The sequence below is a fragment of the Balaenoptera ricei genome, chromosome 16, assembly GCF_028023285.1.
Source record: "Balaenoptera ricei isolate mBalRic1 chromosome 16, mBalRic1.hap2, whole genome shotgun sequence".
Lineage (NCBI taxonomy): Eukaryota > Metazoa > Chordata > Mammalia > Artiodactyla > Balaenopteridae > Balaenoptera > Balaenoptera ricei.
Window position 1 is genome coordinate 110,944,289 of NC_082654.1, and position 24,073 is coordinate 110,968,361.

Sequence of the window (24,073 nt, forward strand, 5' to 3'; positions counted from 1 at the left end):
CACGGGCTTAGTTGCTCCGTGGCATGTGAGGGTCTTCCCGGACCAGGGCTCAAACCCATGTCCCTGCATTGGCAGGTAGATTCTTAACCACTGTGCCATCAGGGAAGCCCTGGAGGCCTCAATCTGAGCTCTAAGGGTACTTATTGCTACTGGATTAGTCATTGTTTCTAGGCCTTTTTTAGTGGACAGAGCTATATTTGTAGGATTAATTCCTAGAAGTAGAATAGATTTAAAGGAGGCTATGTGTACTTTTTTGGTACTCATTATAAAACGTTTCAAATGTACAGAAAAGTAAACAGACTAGTATAGGAAACACCTGTGTATGCTTGTTATGTCAATTTAACAGTTAACATTTTGCCATATTTGCTACATTTCTTTTACTTTTTGCTTAAGCATTTTAAATTAAGTCATGTACATAGTGGCGTTTCATCCCTAAATACTTTACTATGCTTCTCTAAAAAATAAACACATATACAAAATATTATGTATATTTTACACTTAAATTTTGGTTCATGTTGTCATATTGGTGAATAGAGTTCTTTTAAACGAATAAATAAACCAGGTTATTGAAAAAGTGTGTCCTTATTAACCTCTTGGTTTACAGTCCTTGAAAATTAGTCGCAAGGTAGAGTAGGTACATTCTTTAACATGTGTCATCATACGACCCTTCAAAGTTACAGGTCTTTTTTTTTTTTTTTCCAGGTTGCAGGCACCCTGACCCTCAAAAATGTAGGTTTTTTAATCTGCTGTTTATGCCATCAGAATTCCATGCTAGATTTTTTCCTTTTTTTAAAATTTTTATTGTATATTGGAGTATAGTTGACAGCAAAGTGATTCAGTTATGCATATACATGTATCTGTTCTTTTTCAGATTCTTTTCCCATATAGGTTTTTACAGAATATTAAGTAGAATTCCCTGTGCTATACAGTAAGTCCTTGTTGGTTATTTGTTTTATATATAGTGGTGTGTATATGTTAATCACAACCCCCTAATTTATCCCCCCCCCACCTTTCCCCTTTGGTAACCATGTTTGTTTTGTTTTGTTTTTAAATATTTATTTATTTGGCTGCGTGGGGTCTTAGTTGCAGCAGGCAGGCTCCTTAGTTGCAGCACATGGGCTCCTTAGTTGTGGCATGTGGGGTCCTTAGTTGTGGCTCATGGGCTCCTTAGTTGCGGCACGCAGGCTCCTTAGTTGCGGCATGCATGTGGGATCTAGTTCCCTGACCAGGGATCAAACCCGGGCCCCCTGCATTGGGAGTATAGAGTCCTATCGACTGCACCACCAGGGAAGTCCCCCCCTTTGGTAACCATGTTTATTTTTGGAGTCTGTGAGTGTGTTTCTTTTTTTTTTCTTTTTAAACATCTTTATTGGAGTATAATTGCTTTACAGTGTTATGTTAGTTTTTGCTGTATAACAAAGTGAATCAGCTATAAGTATACATATATCCCCATATCCCCTCCTTCTTGCATCTCCTTCCCACCCTCCCTATCCCACCCCTCTAGGTGGTCAGAAAGCACTGAGCTGATCTCCCTGTGCGATGCAGCTGCTTCCCACTAGCTATCTATTTTACATTTGGTAGTGTATATATGTCAGTGCTACTCTTTCACTTTGTCCCAGCTTACCCTTCCTGCTCCCTGTGTCCTCCAAGTCCATTCTCTACGTTTGCATCTTTATTCCTGTCCTGTCCTTAGGTTCGTAAGAACCTCTTTTTTTTTAGATTCCATATATATGTGTTAGCATATGGTATTTGTTTTTCTGACTTACTTCACTGTGAGTCTGTTTCTGTTTTGTAAATAAGTTCATTTGTATCATTTTTTAGATTCCACATATAAGTGATATCATATGGTATTTGTCTTTCTGTGTCTGACTTACTTCACTTCATATGATAATCTCTAGGTCCATCCATGTTGCTCCAAATTGCATTATTTCATTCTTTTTTATGGATGAGTAATATTCCTTTGTGTATATGTACCACACCTGCTTTATCCATTCCTCTGTCAGTGGACATTTAGGTTGTTTCCGTGTCTTAGCTATTGTAAATAGTGCTGCAGTGAACATTGGGGTGCATGTATCTTTTTGAATAATAGTTTTCTCTGTGTATGTGCCCAGGAGTGGGATTGCTGGATCATATAGTAGCTCTATTTTTACTTTAGTTTTTTTTTTTTTTTTTTGTCTGCGCTGTGCAGCTTGCAGGATCTTAGTTCCCTGAGCAGGGATCGAACCTGGGCCCCAGCAGTGAAAGCGCCAAGGCCTAACCACTGGACTGCCCAGAGAATTCCCTATTTTTAGTTTTTTAAGGAACCTTTTTACTGTTCTTCATAGTGGCTGTACCAATTTGCATTCCCACTGACAGTGTAGGAGGGTTCCCTTTTCTCCACACCCTCTCCAGCATTTTTTATTTGTAGACTTTTTGATGGTGGCCATTCTGACCACCATGAAGTGATACCTCATTGTAGTTTTGATGTGCATTTCTCCAAGAATCAGCGATGTCACACATCTTTTCATGTGCTTTTTGGCCTTCTGTATGTCTTCTTTGGAGAAATGTCTGATTTAGATCTTCTGCCCAGTTTTTGATTGGGTTAATTTTTTTTTTTTAATTGAGCTGCATGAGCTGTTTATATATTTTGGAGATTAATCCCTTGTCAGTCACTTCATTTGCATATATTTTCTCCCATTCTGTGGGTTGCCTTTTCATTTTGTTTATGGTTTCCTTTGCTGTGCAAAAGCTTTTAAGTTTAATTAGGTCCTGTTTGTTTATTTTTGTTTTTATTTTCATTACTCTAGGATGTGGATCCAAAAATATATTGCTGCAATTTATGTCAAAGAGTGTTCTGCCTATGTTTTCCTCTAAGAGTTTTATAGTATCCCGTCTTACATTTAGGTCTTCAATCCATTTTGAGTAATTTTTGTGTATGGTGTTAGAGAATGTTCTAATTTCATTCTTTTACATGTGGCTGTTAAGGTTTCCCAGCACTGCTTCTTGAAGAGACTGTCTTTTCTCCATTGTATATTCTTGTCTCCTTTGTCGTAGATTAATTGACCACAGGTGTATGGGTTTATTTCTGGGCTTTCGTACCTGTTCCATTGATCTATGAGTCCGTCTTTGTGCCAGTAGCATACTCTTTTGATTCCTGTGGCTTTATAGTATAGTCTGAAGCCAGGGAGTCTGATTCGTCCAGCTCCATTTTTCTTTTTCAAGATTGCTTTGGCTATTTGGGGTCTTTTTTGTTTCCATACAAATTAAAAAATTGTTCTAGGTCTACAAAAAATGCCATTGGTAATTTGATAGGGATTGCATTGAATCTGTAGATTACTTTGGGTAATATAGTCATTTTGACAATATTGATTCTTCCAATCCAAGAACATGGTATATCTATCCATCTGTTTGTGTCATCTTAGATTTCTTTCATCAGCATTTTAAAGTTCTTGGAGTACAGGTCTTTTCCCTCCTTAGGTAGGTTTATTCCTAGGTATTTTATTCTTTTTGATGCGATGATAAATGGGATTGTCTTTTGAATTTCTCTTTGTGATCTTTTGTTGTTAGTGTATAGAACTTCAACAGATTTCTGTGTATTAGTTTTGTATCCTTCAACTTTACCACATTCATTGATGAGCTCTAGTAGTTTTCTGGTGGCATCTTTAGGATTTTCTATGTATAGTATCATGTCATCTGCAAACAATGACAGTTTTACTTCTTTTCCAATTTGGATTCCTTTTATTTCTTTTTCTTCTCTCATTGCCGTGGCTAGGACTTCCAAAACTACATTGAATAAAAGTGGGCAGAATGGAAATTGTTGTCTTGTTCCTGATCTTAGAGGAGATGCTTTCAGGTTTTCACCATTGAGTATGTTGTTACCTGTGGGTTTGTCATATATATGGCCTTTATTATGTTAAGGTAGGTTCCCTGTGTGCCCACTTTCTGGAGAGTTTTTATTATAAATCTTTGTTGAATTTTGTGAAAACCTTTTTCTGCATCTATTGAGATGATCATATGGTTTTTATTCTTCAGTTTGTTAATGTGGTGTATCACATTGATTGACTTGCAGATATTGAAAAATCCTTGCATCCCTGGGATAAATCCCACTTGATCATGGTGTATGATCCTTTCAATGTATTGTGGTAGTATTTTGTTGAGGAGTTTTGTGTTTGTGTTCATCAGTGATATTGGCCTGTAATTTTCTTTTTTTGTGGTATCTTTGTCTGGTTTTTGTAGCAGGATGATGGTAGCCTCATAGGATGAGTTTGGGAGTGTTCCTTCCTCTACAGGTTTTTGAAATAGTTTCAGAAGAATAGGTGTTAACTCTTCTCTAAATTTTTGATAAAATTCCCCCATGAAGCTATCTGGTCCTGGGCTTTTGTTTGTTGGGAGTTTTTTTGTTTGTTTTTTTTTTTTTTGGTTTTCTTTGCCACGCTGCAAAGCAGAAGGGATCTTAGTTCTCCAACGAGGGATCAAACCCGTGCTCCCTGCAGTGGAAGCATGGAGTCTTAACCACTGGACTGCCAGGGAAGTCTTTGTTGGGAGTTTTTTAAATCACAGTTTCAATTTCAGTACTTGTGGTAGGTCTGTTCATATTTTCTATTTCTTCCTGGTTCAGTCTTGGGAGATTGTACCGTTGTAAGAATTTGTCCATTTCTTCTAGGGTGTCCATTTTATTGGCATACTGTTGCTTGTAGTAGTCTCTTATCCTTTGTATTTCTGTGGTGTCCATTGTAACTTCTCCTTTTTCGTTTCTAATTTTATTGATTTGAGCCCTCTCCCTTTTTTTCTCGATGAGTCTCATTAAAGGTTTATCAATTTTGTTTATCTTTTCAAAGAACCACCTTTTTGTTTTTTTTGTTTTTTCAGCCTTTAGTTTTATTGATCTTTTTTCTATTTTCTTCATCTCTATTTCATTTATTTCTGCTCTGATCTCTTTTTTTTCCGCTGCGTTGGGTCATCGCTGCGCACAGGGTTTCTGTCGTTGGCGGTGAGTGGGGGACCACTCCTCGTTGCGGTGTGCGGGCCTCTTATTGCAGTGGCTTCTCTTGTTGCAGAGCACGGCCTCTAGGGCGTGTGGGCTTCAGTAGTTGTGTCTCGTGGGCTCTAGAGCGCAGGCTCAGTAGTTGTGGTGCACAGGCTTAGTTGCTCCGCGGCATGCGGGATCTTCCCAGACCAGGGCTCAAACCCATGTCCCCTGTGCTGGCAGACGGATTCTCAACCACTGTGCCACCAGGGAAGTCCCTCTGCTCTGATCTTTATGATTTCTTTACTTCTACTAACTTTAGGTTTTGTTTCTTCTTTCTCTAGTTGCTTTAGGTGTAAGTTTAGGTTGTTTATTGGGGATATTTCTTGTTTTCTGAAGTAAGATTGTATTGCTACAAACTTCCCTCTTAGAACTGGTTATGCTGCATCCCATAGGTTTTGGATTGTCGTGTTTTTGTTTTCATTTGTCTCTAGGTATTTTCTGATTTCCTCTTTGATTTCTTCAGTGATCCATTGGTTGTTTAGTAGCATATTGTTTAGCCTCCATGTGTTTTTGTTTTTTATAATTTTTTTCTTGTAGTTGAATTCTAATCTCCTACTGTTGTGGTCGGAAAAGATGCTTGAAATGATTTCAGTTTTCTTAAATATACCGAGGCTCACTTTGTGGCCCAGCATGTGATCTGTCCTGGAGAATATTCCATGTGCACTTGAAAAGAATGTGTATTCTGCTGCTATCAGATGAAATGCTCTGTAAACATCAAAAAAGTCCATCTGGTTTGATGTGTCATTTAAGGCCTGGGTTTTCTTACTGATTAGCTGTCTGGATGGTCTGTCCATTGATGAAAGTGGGGTGTTGAAGTCCACCACTATTATCATGTTACTGTCGATTTCTCCTTTTATGGCTGGTGGCATTTGCCTTATATATTGAGGTGCTCCTATGTTCGGTGCGTACATATTTACAATTGTTATATCTTCTTCTTGGATTGATCCCTTGATCATTACATAGTGTCCTTCTTTGTCTCTTATAACAGTCTTTATTTTAAAGTTTATTTTGTCTGATACAAGTATTGCTACTCCAGCTTTCTTTTGATTTCCATTTGCATGGAATAACTTTTTCTATCCCCTCACTTTCAGTCTGTATGTGGCCCTAGATCTGAAGTGGGTCTCTTGTAGACAGCATATATATGGGTCTTGTTTTTATATCCATTCAGCCAGTCTGTGTCTTTTGGTTGGAGCATATAATCCATTTACATTTAAGGTAATTACCCATATGTATGTTCTTATTGCCAGCTTGTTAATTGTTTTGGATTTGTTTTTGAAGGTCTTTTTTCTTCCCTTCCTCTTTTGTTCTCTTGTGATTTGATGACTGTCTTTAGTGTTGTGTTTGGATTGCTTTTTCTTTGTGTGTGTGTGTGTGTGTATAGTAGATTTTTGGTTTGCAGTTACCATGAGGTTTTGATACAGCAGTTATAGGTCTTTTAATCTGCTGTTTATGCCACAAAAATTCTGCACTGGCTTTTTTCTTGATTAACATTAGATATGGGTTTCTTGGTATCCCATGTAAAGAAAATTTATATCTAATCTTTACTATTGTTACACTTCTTTTCTCCCCAAAGAGGAAAGTTGTTTATTAACATTTTACGACTTTTGTAACATTTTGACAGTACTGTATGTAGGCTGTTGACATTATTTATGAGCTAGGTTATATGGCCAAGGTATTTTTAAAAATAACATTTGTCAGTTGTACTTTGTCAGTGTTGTTTTGTTGCTGTTGTTATTCCGAAGTTTTTAATGTTCTTTTTTTCATAGACTTTATTGAAATAATACCATTGAGAATCAGAGTTTACATGATTTATTTGATACATGAAATATGTATAAAGTGCTCTTTTTGGAGCGTTTTGGTACAGCTTTTGGATGAATCATGCTTTTGTCTTCCTACCAAAGGTAACAGAAAGATGAATATGTGTTTAAATGTGATGACATGATGTGTTTTCATGTTCTGGGAGTAGATGGAAGAACAGCAAAACCTATTGACTAACTGCAGTCTAGAACAACATTTAAACATTATGTCAAAAGCAAAGTCATTGTCTTTGACAGACACATAATAGTATGCAAGTAAAAAAACTAGTGTAACTAATTAGGTAATACACTTGTTATTTCAAGATGTATTTTATAACTTATTACTGGAATGTAGCCCTTCTTAAAATTTGTAGCAGATTTTATTATAGGAGAAATAAGCATTTGGTAATTTCTAAGTTAAAGTGTTTTAGGCTCCAGGTCACCTCTTCCATACCTTATAGATGCAGAAAATTTGGTACTCAAGTGTGTACTGGTTTGAGGCTTTGAACAGATGTGAGGTTGCTTCCCCAGAGAGAATTCTTGCTCCTGTAAGTTAGTGGTATTTGTGTAGCCCACAAGCTTGCAAAGTGTTCCACCTCAAAGGATTGTTAGGAGGATTCAGTGAATTAATACATATAAAGCACTTAGAACTGTGCCTGACAGGAAGTAAGAACCTTTTAAATGTTAGAGATTATTGTTTTTGCTATTGTTGTTATTACTGTGAATTAGAAAAAAATACTCCTTTCTTAGAATACTTAATTTCCGTGTATAGGAAAATCATCATAATATATTGTTTTTTGTTAGAGCATGATAATTTATAGTCATCAATGTAGTAAATATAAATATCTGTAATTCCTGGCCCTCAAGGCCAGAAAATGTGGTCTTTAATTGTCAGATTAAACTATAACCCTTATCAACCATGTGCCGTAGAACTAGGGATAGCCAAATAGAATACCTGTTGTTTAGTTTATTATAAGTGACTTCAGTTTGGAATTGCTGTCATTTAAAGGTAGAAAGAAGCCCAGCTGAGGTAACGTGTCTAGGAAGGGGAGTCTGATGAAGCGTGCCTGGGGTGCTTGTTAGAAATATGAATTCTCAGGTTGGACATGCAGAGATTCTAATTCAGTAGGTTGGAGTTATGGTCCAGGACTCGTCATTTTAAATGTGCTCCCTAGATGATTCTGATGTCACATTTTGAGAAAGGCTAAGTTTTTATTACTTAGGTTGCACCAGGAAGTCACCAGGAAGCAAAATAAAACCATCTGAGCCCTTAGTATAACTGCCTTTACAAAACTAAGCTTTTTGTCCTGGGCTTCAGCTGAGGCTTGAATTAAGAAATAGGCACTTCTGAAATACCAGTGAATGTGTTATAAAGATGCTATCAAGTGTGATATGTTCTTCATTATCTTACTTGATGCCCCTTATACATTCTTTTGACAAATTACTGTTAGCTCAGGGAAAGAGAAAAAACTGAGGTGGTTTTACTATTGAAAAAGAGAATTGCATCTTTTTCTTCTTGCTGCAAGGATGCTCAAAGCTATTTTATACTTCACTGCTACTTTTTCAATTATTCTCTTCTGTTCTCTTTTAATGCTTCTTATATTCCCCCCCATACTTTTTTTGTTGTTGTTAGTGGCTTCTGATCTTTCAGTACCCAGTTATCTTTCCCCTGAATTAAAAAATATTTTTTTTATTGAAGTATAGTTGATTTACAATGTTGTGTTAATTTCTGCTTTACAGCAAAGTGACTCAGTTATACATATGTATATATATATATTCTTTTCCATTATGGTTTATAATAGGATATTGAACATAGTTCCTTGTGCTGTACAGTAGGACCGTGTTGTTTATCCATCCTATATACAACAGTTTGCAACTGCTAATCCCAAACTCCCAGTCCTTCCCTCCCCCAGCCCCCTCCCCCTTGGCAACCACAAGTCTGTTCTCTACATCTGTGAATCTGTTTTTGTTTTGTAGATATGTTCATTTGTATCATATTGTAGCTTCCGCATATAAATGATATATGGTATTTTTCTTTTTTTGACTTACTTCGCTTAGTATGATAATCTCTAGGTTCATCCATGTTGCTGCAAATGTCATTATTTCATTCTTTTTAATGGCTGAGTAATATTCCATTTTATATATATATATATAATGGAATATATATAGTGTATACAGTGTATACATATATATATATATATATATATATACACACACACATATATATATGTATACACTACATCTTCTTTATCCATTCATCTGTCGATGGACCTTTAGGTTGTTTTCATGTCTTGGAATAGTGCTGCTATGAACCTAGGGGGTGCATGTATCTTTTCAAATTATAATTTTGTCTGGGTATATGCCCAGGAGTGGGATTGCTGGGTCATATGGTAACTCTATGTTTAGTTTTTTGAGGAACCTCCATACTGTTTTCCATAGTGGCTGAACCAGTTTACGTTCCCACCAACAGTGTAAGAGGTTTCCCTTTTCTCCACAGCTTCTCCAGCATTTATTATTTGTAGACTTTTTAATTATGGCCATTTTGACTGGTGTGAGGTGGTACCTCATTGCTGTTTTGATTTGAATTTCTCTAATAATTAGCGATGATGAGCATCCTTTCATGTGCCTATAGGCCATCTATATGTCTTCTTTGGAGAAATGTCTATTTAGGTTTTCTGTACATTTTTCTATTGGGTTGTTTGTTTTTTTGTTACTGAATTGTAGGAGCTGTTTGTATATTTTGGAAATTAAGCCCTTGTCAGTTGCATCATTTGCAATATTTTCTCCCATTCTGTGGGTTGTTTTTTCATTTTGTTTATGGTTTCCTTTGCTGTGCAAAAGCTTATAAGTTTGATTATTAGGTCCCATGTGTTTATTTTTACTTTTATTTCTATCGCTTTGGGAGACTGACCTAAGAAAACATTGGTATGAGTTATGTCAGAGAATGTTTTGCCTGTGTTCTCTTCTAGGAGTTTTATGGTGTCTTGTCTTATATTTAAGTCTTTAAGCCATTTTGTGTTTACTTTTGTGTATGGTAGTGAGAATGTTTTCTAGCTGCACTGATTTACATGCGGCTGTCCAACTTTTCCAACACCACTTGATGGGAAAGGCTGTCTTTTCCCCATTGTATATTCTTGCCTCCTTTTCAAAGATTAATCATCCATAGATGTGTAGGTTTATTTCTGGGCTCTCTATTCTGTTCCATTGATCCGTATGTCTGTTTCTGTACATATACCAAATGCCGTTTGGATTACTGTAGCTTTGTAGTATTGTCTGAAGTCTGGGAGGGTTATGCCTCCTGCTTTGTTCCTTTTCCCTCAGGATTACTTTGGTAATTCTGGGTCTTTTATGGTTCCATATAAATTTAAGGATTATTTGCTCTAGTTCTGTGAAAAATGTCATGGGTATTTTGATAGGTATTGCATTAAATCTGTGGATTGCTTTGGGTAGTATGGCCATTTTAACAATGTTTATTTTTCCAATACAAGAGCATGGGATATCTTTCCATTTCTTTGAGTCATCTTTAGTTTCCTTTATTAATGTTTTGTGTTGATAGTTCTCAGCATGTTAAGTCTTTCACCTCCTTGGTGAGGTTTATTCCTAAGGTTTTTTGTTTGTTTTTTTTTTTTGGTGCCATTTTAAAAGGAATTTCTTGTTTACATTCCCTTTCTGATATTTCATTGTTAGTGTTAAGAAATACAACTGATTTCTGTATGTTAATCTTGTTTCCTGCTGCTTTGCTGAATTCATTTATTAGATCTAGTATTTTTTGTGTAGAGTCCTTAGGGTTTTTATATACAGTATGTCATTTTTCCATACAATGACAATTTTACCTCTTCACTTCCAATTTGGATACCTTCTCTTTCTTTTTCTTGTCAGATTGCTGTGGTTAGGACTTCCAATACCATGTTGAATAGAAGTGGTGAGAGTGGGCATCCTTGTCTTGTTCCAGATTTTAGCAGGAAGGCTTTCAGCTTTTCACCGTTGAGTATTATAATGGCTGTGGGTTTTCATAAATGGCTTTTATTATGTAGAGATATGTTCCCCTATATCCACTTTGGTAAGAGTTTTGATCATAAATGGATGTTGAATTTTGTCAAATGCTTTTTCTGCACCTATTGAGGTGATCATGTGTTTTTTGACTTTTGTTAATGTGGTGTATTACATTGATTGATTTGTGTATGTTGAACCATCCTTGTGAACTTGGGATGAATCCCACTTGGTCATGGTGTATGATCTTTTTTATGTGTTGTTGGATTCTGTTTGCTAATATTTTGTTGAGAATTTTTGCATCTATGTTCATCAAAGATATTGGCCTGTAATTTTCTTTTGTGGTGGTATCTTTGTCTGATTTTGGTATCAGGGTGATGGTGGCTTCATAGAATGTCTTCGGGAGTATTCCCTCCTCTTCAGTCTTTTGGAAGAGTTTGAGAAGGATCAGTATAAATTTTTCTTCGCATGTTTGGTAGAATTCTCCTGTGAAGCCGTCTGGGCCTGGACTTTTGTTTGTTGGGAGTTTTTTTTAAACTACAGATTCTATTTCACTTCTAGTGATCGATCTGTTCAAATTATCTATTTTTTTCTTGATTCAGTTTTGGTGGGCTGTATGTTTCTAGAAAGTTGTCCATTTATTCCAGGTTGTTAAATTTGTTGGCATGTAATTGTTCATAGTATTCCTTATGGTTTTTTGTATTTCTGTGGTATTGGTTGAGATTTCTCCTTTTTTATTTCTTTATTTGTTTAATTTGGGTTCTCTCTCTCTTTTCTTTTTGGTGAGCCTAGCCAGAGGCTTATCAATTTTGTTTACCTTTTCAAAGAACAAGCTCTTGGGTTTTATTGACTTTTTTTCTATTGCTCTTTAATCTCTATTTTATTTATTTCCTCCCTTATCTTTATTATTTCCTTCTTTCTCCTGACTTTAGGTTTTGTTTGTTTTTCTTTTTCTAATTTTTTTGGGTGGTATTTTAGGTTGTTTATTTTAGATTTTTCTTGTTTTCTCAGGAAGGCCTCTATTGCTATGAACTTCCTTCTAAGAACTGCTTTGGCTGCATCCCATAGATTTTATATGATTTTGTTTTCATTGTCATTTGCCTCAAGGTATTTTAAGTTTTTTTAGTATATTTTAAAATATATATATTTATTTATTTGGCTGCGCCAGGTCTTAGTTGCGGCACGTGGGATCTTTGTTGCTGCGTGCGGGATATTTAGTTCCGGCATGCGGACTCTTTAGTTGTGGCATGAGAGCTCTAGTTCCCCGACCAGGGGTTGAACCCAGGCCCCCTGAATTGGGAGCATGGAGTCTTAGCCACTAGACCACCAGGGAAGTCCTAAATTTTTAAAATTTCCTTGTTGATGCATTGGTTTTTTAGTAGCATGTTGTTTAGTTTCCATGTAATCATTTTTTTTTTCATTTCTTTCCCTGTGGTTGATTTCTAGTTTCATGCCATTGTGGTCAGAGAAGATGCTTGAGATAATTTCTGTACTCTTGCATTTGTTGAGGCTTGTTTTGTGCCCTAGTATGTGGTCAATTCTAGAGAATGTTCCGTTCTTGAAAAGAATGTGTATTCTGGTTTTTTTTGTTTTGTTTTTGGATGTAATGCCCTCAAAATATCAATTGAATCTAACTGTTTTATTGTATCATTTAGGATCCCTGTTGCCTTGTTGATTTTTTTATCTAGAAGATCTGTCCATTGATGCGAGTGGATAATAAAAATAGGAGACTATTAGAGAAGACTGTTAGTCTTGGAGGCTATTTTTATGTGAGAGCATCTCTGTGTAGCCTGCATGGGCTTGATATTTATGGTGTGAGGGTTGTTTTTAGTATGGGTGTCTGCCACCTCTTTCCTCAGTGTATGCTGGCATTATCCCATTGATAGGTAGTGTGACTGGTGTTGTGGTGATCAGAGCCTGCCCTGGATATTGAGTGGGGCCTTCTCTTTGCTCTGTGGTTGTCACTGCCCTTTCAGGGGCCGGGTCTACTCCCTAGTTGTTGGAGTAGAAGCCCTCAGATCCGTTTCTGAGCTGTGTTTCTGAGCTACAGTGCGAGGTAGGTGGGATTGGAGTGTTCCCACTGGGAGAGGAGCCACTGAGTATTCCTCTGCTGGAGATTTTCTTTTCTTTTTTTAAAAAATTAACTAATTAATTAATTTTATATATTTATTTTTGGCTGCGCTGAGTCTTTGTTGCTGCATGTGAGCTTTCTCTAGTTGCGGTGAGTGGGGGCTACTTTTCGTTGCGGTGTGCGGGCTTCTCATTGTGGTGGCTTCTCGTTGTGGAGCACGGGCTCTAGAGCACAGGCTCAGTAGTTGTGGCGCACAGGCCTAGTTGCTCCACAGCATGTGGGATCTTCCCAGACCAGGGCTCAAACCCGTGTCCCCTGCATTTGCAGGCAGATTCTTAAACAGTGTGCCACCAGGGAAGCCCCTGGCAAGTGGATTCTTAACCACTGCACCACCAGGGAATTCCCCAGAGCTTTTCACTGTGAGTTTTTTCTGTTATGTCACCTTTCACCTGTTGTGCAGGCTCACAGAGTACACTGTTGGTGCCATTGCCCTTGCCCTTGGCCCTGCCTCAGCCTTGGGTATGCTGGCAATTGGCCCTGGTGTCTCTCAGGCATTGTTTTCACAAAGCCACCAGCACAGACCCACTGAAGTCAGGTCCCAGGACTGCAGCAGTTGTGCACCTGGACCTGCAGTGGGAGCTATAGAGGCAGCTCAGACCCTGTCCTGGCCCAGTCCCCATTTTCACGCGCCCACAAAGCCCACAGCTGCTAAGGCCATACCCGTCCCAGCCGTGGGAGCACCCATTGTCCGTTCAGATGTCTCACAGGCGCTGAATTTACAAAGCCAGAGGTGTAAACCCGCAGCTCATGCAGCTGCAGGGAGAGATTTCAGCTCTGCTTCCTGAGTCATGCAACCACTGGCGCTCCACTGTGGTTCAGGTCCACCTCTGTGCACGGGCAACCTGCTGGCTTCTGCTCCTGGGGCTTGTCAAGGTGGTGGTTGGCATGGGAGCCCGCCTGGGTGGCTGTTGGGACCAGTGAGCTTGCCCAGGCAGGAGCCGGCCAAGGCAGTGGCTGCGGTGTGCTCTCCCAAAGCCCGCAGGGGGCCTGTGCATGGAGCCAGAGGCTGTCCCCTCATGCGACACTGATCAATGGCACTATGCTTCTATGGCGGGCCCAGGCTTCTTCCTCAACCACCCCCGTTTGTGGCTGTGCCACACTCCAGCCCCTCAGGCTCTCTCCACTCAGCCAACACCAGTCATCTCCCTGGGTTTGTCCTCTACACCCCGAGTTTCAGCACCCAGCCCCCACCAGTACCAGTGGATGCACGTCTCAGACTGGGGGACTCAGGGTTGTGGCACAGACGATCTGTGTAGGTCTCTCTGTTGTCTGCCTGCCGCAAACTGGTTGTTGCACTCTCCTCTGAGCCTCTGAAGCTCCTTTTCTGTCCCGGCTGATCTCCCCTCCAGTGATGGGGCTTCCCAGGGTGCGGGAACCTTTCCTTTTTTTCAGCTCCCTCCTAGAGGTGCAGGTCCCATCCCACTTCCTCTTTTTTATTTTTTTCCTATCGTCTTATCCGGTTACGTAGAGATCTTTCTTGTGCTTTCAGGTGTTTGAGGTCTTCTACTTGTGTTCAGTAGGTGTTTTGTGAGAATTGTTCTGTTTGTAGTTGTATTTTTGATGTATTTGTGGGATGTATCCTGCTACTCTGCCATCTTGATTGGAGCCCTCTCCCCTGAAATTTTAAAAAATTGTATGTTATTGTAAATCTTTTAAGGACATTCTCGAGCTACAGATTACAGATTAACAGCAAGAGCCTACCTCCAGGAGGCACTGGAATATTCCTAAGACTGCCTAGGGTAGTGTTAAAAATAACCTACTTCCTAATTTCAAAGACCCCAAGGTTTTTTAGACTAACCGTGTAGTAAAGTGATTCGAGCTGTTGGAGGATTGAAACTTTTTGTTTCAGCTATGAGCTGTGGACAGTATTTGGAGGCGCTAAGCTGGTACTCTCTCTGAGAGTAATTTTGTGAAGATCAACAGTGAATCAGATTAGCAACATCACTCAATGGAGATGGAAGATTCTCTGAATTTCTCACTTGGATGACTTGAGTGTAGTCATATATCTTTAAAGAAAAAAAAAACAAGTGTTAGTTATCTCAGGAGTTGGTCAGCCCAGGAAGTCAGGACAAAAGAATCGCCAAGGCAGATGTTGGCAGCACCCATCTTAGACTTCGAAGAGGGAAGGCAAAGGGACTGTATCCCTGGCGCAGCCCTAGCTGGAGGTGGATCCAGGAGTTATAGCCAGTGGACTTGAGATGATTCCTATCTCAGTGTTAAGGTTACTGATCTTATGAGATAGACAGGTCTAGATACTTTTACCAAACACCATTAAATATTCCATTTATCGAACTCGTCTAGTTTGTATTTCATGCTCACCAAGCAATCTCCTGAGTTATGGTGTGGCTTCTCATGTTAGTATGTTTACAGGAGTAGAATATATTGATCATATATATGGAGTTATTATTTTTTAAAAAATAGTCCATTTTTTAGAGCAATTTAGGCTCACAGAAAAAGTGAGCAGAAAGTACAGAGAATGCCTACAACAGCACAGCCTCCCCACTATCAACACCCAGCTCCAGAGCAGTACATCTGTTACAGTGGATGAGCCTAAACTGACACATCTCCATCACCCAGAGTCCCTCACTTACATTGTAGCTCACTCTTGCTGTTGTACATTCTGTGTGGGTCTTGACAAGTGTTCAGTGACATTTGTCCACTATTATAATATCACATGGAATAGTTTCACTGGCTTAGAAATCTCCTGTGTTCTGCTTATTCATTCCTCTCTCCACCCTTAAGCTGTGGTAATCATCGATCTTTTTACTGTCTCCATAGTTTTGCCTTTTCCAGAAATTCATATAGTTGGAATCCTACTATATGTAGCCTTTTCACATTGCCTTTTTTCACTTAGTAATCTGCATTGAAGTTTCCTCCATGTCTTTTCATGTCTTGATAGCTCATTTCTTTTTAGCAGTAAATAATATTCCATCGTCTAGATGGAATATTTGTCCATGTGTCCAAGTTTTGGCCGTTATGAGTAAAGCTTCTGGGAACATCTGTGTGCAGGCTTTTGTGTAGACGTAAGTTTCAGCCCATTTAGGTAAATACCAAGGAGTGTGACTGCTGGGCTGTTGGAGTCATTATTTTTAAATCTTGTGATTTCAGTGAGGTTGGGTCTGATTACAATTGGTTTTTCACGTGTCTTGATGTCCCAGAAGACAGTGGAGTCCTCACGTTAGTCAAGAGATTTAGGCTTGTGTGTGACAGTTTTATTTATCATTGTAAATTAATAAACCTATATTCTCGTGTCTGCTTCAATCTTTCGTGCATTTGAATGTGCTAGACTGTGGCTAATCAAGGTCTTATCACCCCTGGCATGTGGAAGGCAGAGCCGGATCTTACACTCTTGGGAGCTAACTGATGAGGAAGTCCTGCCCAGCTACCACTCCTCTCTGCTCTCTCAGATGTACTACACTGCTTTCTCTGCTTGCTGCTCTGTCTTTAATGCACTGGCTCCTGGGCAATAGCTTTGCCAAACAGTAGTGATTCTTCATCAGAGTCACGGCTCATCACAACTGAGCGCTGGCCTTGCTTTTTCCACCTGTGTTAGCTTGAGTTGTGACTTGTTCTTTGTATTGAGGAAGCATGGCCTTGTGTTGTGCATTCTTTTTGGTAATATCCATCAACTTAACTCATTCTCATGGCTTTTATGATGAATAGCATTAACCGTATTTACTTCTTATCTAAAGGCGTTTGTTTGATAAAAAGTGGATTAGGACACAGAAGAATTGTGTGTGTGCTAGTACAGGATCTGGTTCTTTTTGGCTATGTTATTTTGGCAGTTGTGACAATAAGAAATAGATATTGGTCTCTGCATCAGGTTCCTGACACAGAGCTCCTAAAACCCATGTAATTTCCTGAGTGTGGGGATGCCAGGAGCCTCTTTCGTTCTCACATTTGGTCTTTGACCTCAGTTCCTGACACAAGAGCATCTAAGGCCCTTGGAATCTCCAGACTGATGAAATCCCCTAGATAGCATCAGACTGGGGACTAGTCACCAGAAAGACCACAGCATGATTAAGAGGCTGCAACTTTCAGTCCCATTCCTGTCTTCTGGGGAGGGAAGAGGATTGGAGATAGAGTTAGTAATCAGTCATGCCTACTTGATGAAGTCTCCAAAGTCTCCATGAAAATCCCTAAACTATGTATTTGGAGAGCTTCCAGGTTGGTGAGCCCACCTACATGCTGAGAGGGTGGTGCCCCAAACTCCACAGGGAGAGACTCCTGCACGCAGGACTGTTCCGGACCTTGCCCTATGTACCTCTTCATCTGTCTCCTTTATTATATCCGTTATAATAAACTGGTAAGTGTAAGTGTTTCCCTGAGTTCTCTGAGCCGTTCTAGCAAATTAGGAATTTTTAGGAAGGAATGTGGAGACCCCTGATTCATAGGCTGTTGGTGAGAAGTACAGGTGACAACCTGGGACTTGAGACTAGCGTCTCAAGCGGGGGCAGTCTTGTGGGACTGAGCCCTTAACCTAGGGGTCTGCACTAACTCCAGGCAGTCCGTGTCAGAATTGAGTTGAATTGCAGCAACCCCCCGTGTCCGCCAAGAACTGGAGGATCTCTTGGTGTGGAAAAACCCACACATCTGGTGTCAGAAGTGTTGTGAGATTAGTGGAAGAAACAGTTTTCCCTTTAACAAGTCACATATTTTCCCCAAGCTTCAGTTTTTACCTTCAAAATTGAGGTCATGTTTCTCCATGCTTTTTTAAAAAAATTTTATTGAAGTATAGTTGATTTACAATGTTGTGTTAATTTCTGCTGTACAGCAAAGTGATTCAGTTATAAATATATATATTCTTTTTCATATTCTTTTCCATTATGGTTTATCACAAGATATGAAATATAGTTCCCCGTATTATATAGTAGGACTTTGTTGTTTATCCATTCTATATATAATAGTTTGCATCTGCTAATCCCAAACTCCCAGTCTTTCCCTGCCCCCTGCCTTGGCAACCGCAAGTCTGTTCTCTATGTTCGTGAGTCTGTTTCTGTTTCGTAGATATGTTCATTTGTGTTGTATCAATATTTTAGATTCCACATATAAGTGATATCATATGGTATTTGTCTTTCTCTGTCTGACTTCACTTAGTGTGATCATTTCTAGGTCTATCCATGTCGCTGCAAATGGCATTATTTCATTCTTTTCAATGGCTGAGTAATAGTCCATTGTATATATGTACCACATCTTCTTTATCCGTTCATCTGTTGATGGACATCTAGGTTGCTTCCATGTCTTAGCTATTGTAAATAGTGCTGCTGTGAACATTGGGGTGCATGTATCTTTTGGAATTATAGTTTTATCTGGGTATATGCCCAGGAGTGGAATTGCTGGGTCATAAGGTAACTCTATTTTTAGTTTTTTGAGGAACCTCCATAGTGGCTGAACCAATTTACATTCCCACCAACAGTGTAAGAGTGTTCCCTTTTCTCCACACTCCCTCCAGCATTTGTTATTTGTAGACTTTTTTTTTTTTTTTTGCTTTTTTATTTATTTATTTATTTATTTATTTATTTTTGGCTGTGTTGGGTCTTCGTTTCTGTGCGAGGGCTTTCTCTTGTTGTGGCAAGTGGGGGCCACTCTTCATCGCGGTGCACGGGCCTCTCACTATCGCAGCCTCTCTTGTTGCGGAGCACAGGCTCCAGACGCGCAGGCTCAGTAGTTGTGGCTCACGGGCCCAGTTGCTCCGTGGCATGTGGGATCTTCCCAGACCAGGGCTCGAACCCGTGTCCCCTGCATCGGCGGGCGGATTCTCAACCACTGCGCCACCAGGGAAGCCCCTATTTGTAGACTTTTTAATGATGTCCATTGTGACTGGTGTGAGGTGGTACCTCATTGTAGTTTTGATTTGCATTTCTCTAATAATTAGATGATGAGCATCTTTTTTTAAAAAATAAATTTATTTATTTATTTATTTTTGGGTGTGTTGGGTCTTCGTTTTTGTGCGAGGGCTTTCTCCAGTTCCGGCGCGGGGGGGCCACTCTTCATCGCGGGGCGCGGGCCTCTCACTGTCGCGGCCTCTCCCATTGCGGAGCACAGGCTCCAGACGCACAGGCTCAGTAGTCGTGGCTCACAGGCCTAGCCGCTCTGCGGCATGTGGGATCTTCCCAGACCAGGGCTCGAACCCATGTCCCCTGCATTGGCAGGCAGATTCTTAACCACTGTGCCACAAGGGGAGCCCATGAGCATCTTTTTATGTGCCTATTGGCCATCTGTATGTCTCTTTTCTCCATGCTTATTAAATAGGGTTCTCTGGAGAAGCAGGATAAAGTTAAAGCTTTTACCATGTTGCAGCCTCTTTGACACAGTTGGGCGCAATCTCTTTTAACACCTTTAGTCTTTTTCTCCTGAACTACGTGCTCCTGTGCAACCTCTGGGCAACACTTTTTGCTCTAGCTACTCAGGATTTTTTGAGGTCCTCTAAACAGATTATGAAATCTCACACTATGCCTTCACCTGGCATATTTTCCCTTCAAGGCTGACCTCAAGTGTTACTACCTCTGTATGTCTTTCCATAACTACTCCCAGCAATATTAACTTGTCTTCTTATCTGTGCTCCCATAACACCTGTATTTACTTTTACTCCAAGATTGATTCTTTATATAATGACTGTTAGTTTACACATCTGTCCCTATTAGAAAACTTCAAGATGCTTTGGGGCAGAGAACTGTCTTACTTATTTTCCTGTCCTATTAATTTTCGCTCCTTATTATTTACTTCCTTTTACTTTCTTTATTTAGGTTTAATTAACTTGTTTTTCTCCCCTTAACATTTTGAGACAGATGATTGTTTTCCATCTTCAACCTAACATATACATTTAAGTCTGTAAGTTTCTCTCAAAATGCAACTTTTAGCTGCATTCCCCACATTTTGACATGTAGTGTTTTTACGATTTTGAACCAAATTACGATTTGGTTCAAAATATTTTCTAATTGACATTGTGCTTTCTTTTTTGATGCAAGGTAATTTAGAATGATACTCCTTAATTTCTAAATATATGAGGATTTTCTAATGAATTCTGTGTTATTGACTTCCAGCTGAATTCCACTGTGTTGAGAGAACCTACTCTGATTTCAGTTTTTAAATTTTTATTTATTTTTTATTGTGGTCAAATACACATAACATAAAAGTTACATTTTTCACATTTTTTAAGTGTACTGTTCAGTGGCATTAGATACATTCATATTGTGCAACCACCATCACAAAGTGATGCATCTCCAAAACCTTTTTTATCGTCTCGAACTGAACCTTCATACTCATTAAACAGTAGTTTCCCATTCTCCCCTCCCCCAGTCCCTGGCAACTACATTCTACTTTCTGTCTCCATGAATTTGACTACTCTAAGTACCTCATATAGGTGGAATCATACAGCATTTGTCCTTTTGTGACTGGATGACTTCACTTAGTATAATGTTCTCAGGGTTCATACATGCTGTACCATGTGTTAAAATTTCCTTCCTTTTTAAAGCTGAATAATATTGCATTGTATGTTTATACCACATCAAAAATAATGATATACTTAAGAATTAACCAAGGAGGTAAAAGACTTGTACAATGAAAACTATAACGCACTGCTGAAAGAAATTAAAGAAGACATAAATAAATAGACATCCCATGTTCATGGATTTGAAGAGTTAATATTATTAAAATGTCAGTACTACCCAAAGCAATGTACAGATTCAGTGGCTATCCCTATCAAAATCCCGAGGACAGTTTTTGCAAGCTCTCTTTTAACTAGAATATTTAGTCCATTATCGTTTTATTTAATTGTTGATAATTTGGGTTTATGTCTACCATCTAATTATTTACTTTCTAATTTGTCTTGCCTATGCTCTTTTTTGCTTTTTTTTTCTTTCACTGGATTGATTAGTTTAAAATTTCCCTCTATTAATTTGGTATTTATACATTTTTATTATTTAGTGGTTACCCTAGAGATTAAAACATATGTCTTTGACTTATAAAAGCCTAATAAAAATTAGTAATTTTACCTCTTCCTGGACTCATGCAAAGACATTAGAACACTTGAACATTAATTCCACTTACCTGCTTCCTTATCCATATGTTGGATATTTTAATCTGTGTATTTTATTTTATTTAAATTTTTTTTTAAATTTTATTTTATTTTTGGCTGTGTTGGGTCTTTGTTGCTGTGTGTGGGCTTTCTCTAGTTGCAGAGAGCGGGGGCAACTCTTCACTGCGGTGCGTGGGCTTCTCATTGCAGTGGCTTCTCTTGTTGCGGAACACGGGCTCTAGGCGCACAGGCTCCAGTAGTTCTGGCACACGGGCTCAGTAGTTGTGGCTCACGGGCTCTAGAGCGTGGGCTCAGTAGTTGTGGCACATGGGCTTAGTTGCTCTGCAGCATGTGGGATCTTCCCGGACCAGGGCTCGAACCTGTGTCCCCTGCATTGGCAGGTGGATTCTTAACCACTGCGCCACCAGAGAAGCCCAATTTATGTGTATTTTAAACCCAAAGAGTTGATATTACTGTTGTTTCGTATTTCAGTATTAATTTAGACTTACCATATATTTACCATTTTGTTGCCCTTCATTCCCCTCTGTATCCTCAGGCTTCCTTCTGGGATAATTTTCTTTTTCCTTGAAGATCACCCTTGTTGATATTTCCTTGTTGAAGTTGCCTTTATGTTGCCTTAAAAAAAATTTTTTTTTTAGTTGTGGTTACATATATATAAAACAAAATTTGCCATTTTACCCATTTTTTCCATTAAAATTTTAAAATTGTTATAAAATATATGTAACAAATTTACCATTTTAATCTTTTTATTGAAGTATAGTTGACTTAAAACATTATATTAGTTTCAGGTGTGCGACATAGTGATTTGATATTTTTATCAATTACACACCATTTTAACCTTTTAAAAATAGACTTTGTTTTTTAGAATAGCTTTAAGTTCACAAGAAAGTTGAGTGGAAGGTACAGAGATTTCCCATATACCTCCTGCCCCCACACATGCGTAACCTCCCCCATCATCAACATCTCCCACCAGAGTGGTACATTTTTCACCCATTTCTGTTAATGGCCTTTGATGTACAAAAGTGTTTAAATTTTATGAAGTCCAGTTTATCTGTTTTTTCTTTTGTTGCTTGAGCTTTTGGTGCCATATCTAAGAATCCAGTGCCAAATCCATGGTTTTATAGATTTATCCTTAAGTTTTAGGATTAGAAATAAATCCTTAGAAATAAAGTTTTCTTCTAAGAGTCTTATGGTGTTAGGTCTTATATTTAGGTTGTTGATCTATGTTGAGTTATTTTTTTTTTATCTATTATGAGAGTTGGGTGTCCAAATTCATTCTTTTGCATGTGGGTATCTAGTTGTCTCAGCACCATTTGTTGAAAAGACTGTCCTTTCCTGTTGAGTTGACTTGACACTTTTGTCAAAAACCAACTGACCATGTATGGATTTATTTCTGGATTCTCAACTCTACTCCTTTGATCTGAGCCTTATGACAGTACCACACTTTTTTGATTACAGTAGCTTTGTAGCAAGTTTTGAAATTGGAAATTGTAAGCCCTCTGACTTTGTTATTCTTTTTCAAGATTGTTTTGGGTATTCAGGGCTCCTTGCTTGCCTTTACTTTTTTGAAGGATATTTTCACCAATTACAGTGTTCCAGATTACCAGGGTTTTTTTGTTTGTTTGTTTTTAACTTCCCCCCCCCCCCCCCCCCAGTATTTTGAAGATATTATTCATTTATCTTTCTGGCTTTTACTGTTTCTGTGGAGAAGTCAGTCAACTATTTCTGGTTGTTTTCCTTTGGAGATAATCTGTTTCCTCTCCCTCACCCCGAGCTGTTTTAAGATTTTTCTGTTTGTCTTTGTTATATGGCAACTGGTGGAGTTTGGTTTTGCTTTGTTTTGTTTTCTTTTTTTTGTGTGGTTGTTTTTTGTTTGTCTTGCATTTGTACTGTTATTGTTCTTAGACCTTCTTAAATGTGTGGCTTGATGGCTTTCTTTAGTTTTGTAATAGCCTCAGTCATTATTTCTTCAGAGATTGCTCTTTCCACAATCTCTCCCTACTCTCTTTTGGGGGCTCCCGTTCTATATACATGGTAGACCTTTTCGTTGTATTCTCTATGTCTCTTACAGGCTAGTCTGTTTTTCATCACTTGTTACTGTGCTATGTTCTGTATATTTTTTTTTCTGACCTGTTTTTTTAAAAAATTATGTATAATCTATTGTAAAAAAACTATCCATTGAATTATAATTTGAATTATTGAATTTTTCAGTTCCAGAATTTCCATTTAGGGTTTGAAAAAAGTTTAAAAATATTTCTGCTGAAGTTTTCAATTTTATCTTTTGTTTTCCTGAAAATATTAAACATATGTATAACTCTATTATGCAGATGCCCAGTGGATCTATTGCTGTTGGCTGTTGTTTTTCTTGGTTTTCAGTCATAGCTGCTTATCTTTTTCTATGCTTGGTTGTTTTTGTTTGAGTGCCAGATATAGATTATGAAGAGTTATAATTTGAGCTTTGCAATGGTGTTAGCTTCCTCCAGAGAGGACTGAAGTTAACTCCAGCAGATGGCGAGGGTCCGTGGCAATCCCAGATCACTTAAACAAATCTAGGAATGAGATTATTTGAAGTTGACCTTCAGTCACTTCAAGGACTAGTCTGTTTAGAGTTGGTTCCTTCTTAACTCTTAGAATCAAGGCATTTCAAGCTCCAGTACAAAACCTAGAGAGTTTCTTGCAACCTCCATCTTCCTTGGGAGGCTGTAATTTTCATTATTGACCTCTTAGTCCCTCAAAAGCTCTGGCCAAAGCTCTGTTCAGCTTTTTAGCTTTTCAGCCTTTTCTTCCAGAATCAGCAGATGCCTTGAGGGGAAAAATTTGCTTTAAGACTTCATTTAACTCTGGGTTTCCCTTTTCTCTCAGATTTTGGCCTTGTAATTCTTCAGTGCCTTGTTAGCCCTCTGGTGCTTTGAAAGAGATATCTTATATGTGTGTATATATATATATATATATTTTTTAATTGTGGTAAGTTATACATAACTAAACTTACATTTTACCACTTTTAAGTGTATAGTTCAGTGGTATTAAGTACAGTAACATTGTCATAGTTATCACCACCATCCATCTCCAGGACTCTTTTCATTTTGCAAAACTGAAACTCTGTACCCATT

General features: G+C 38.6%; 1 protein-coding gene across 6 annotated transcripts in view; it reads left to right on the forward strand.

Annotated features, from left to right (window-relative positions):
* The window catches only part of TBCE (tubulin folding cofactor E), a 126,373-nt gene that overhangs the window by 65,232 nt on the left and 37,068 nt on the right, over positions 1-24,073 (forward strand). The window lies entirely within an intron of this gene.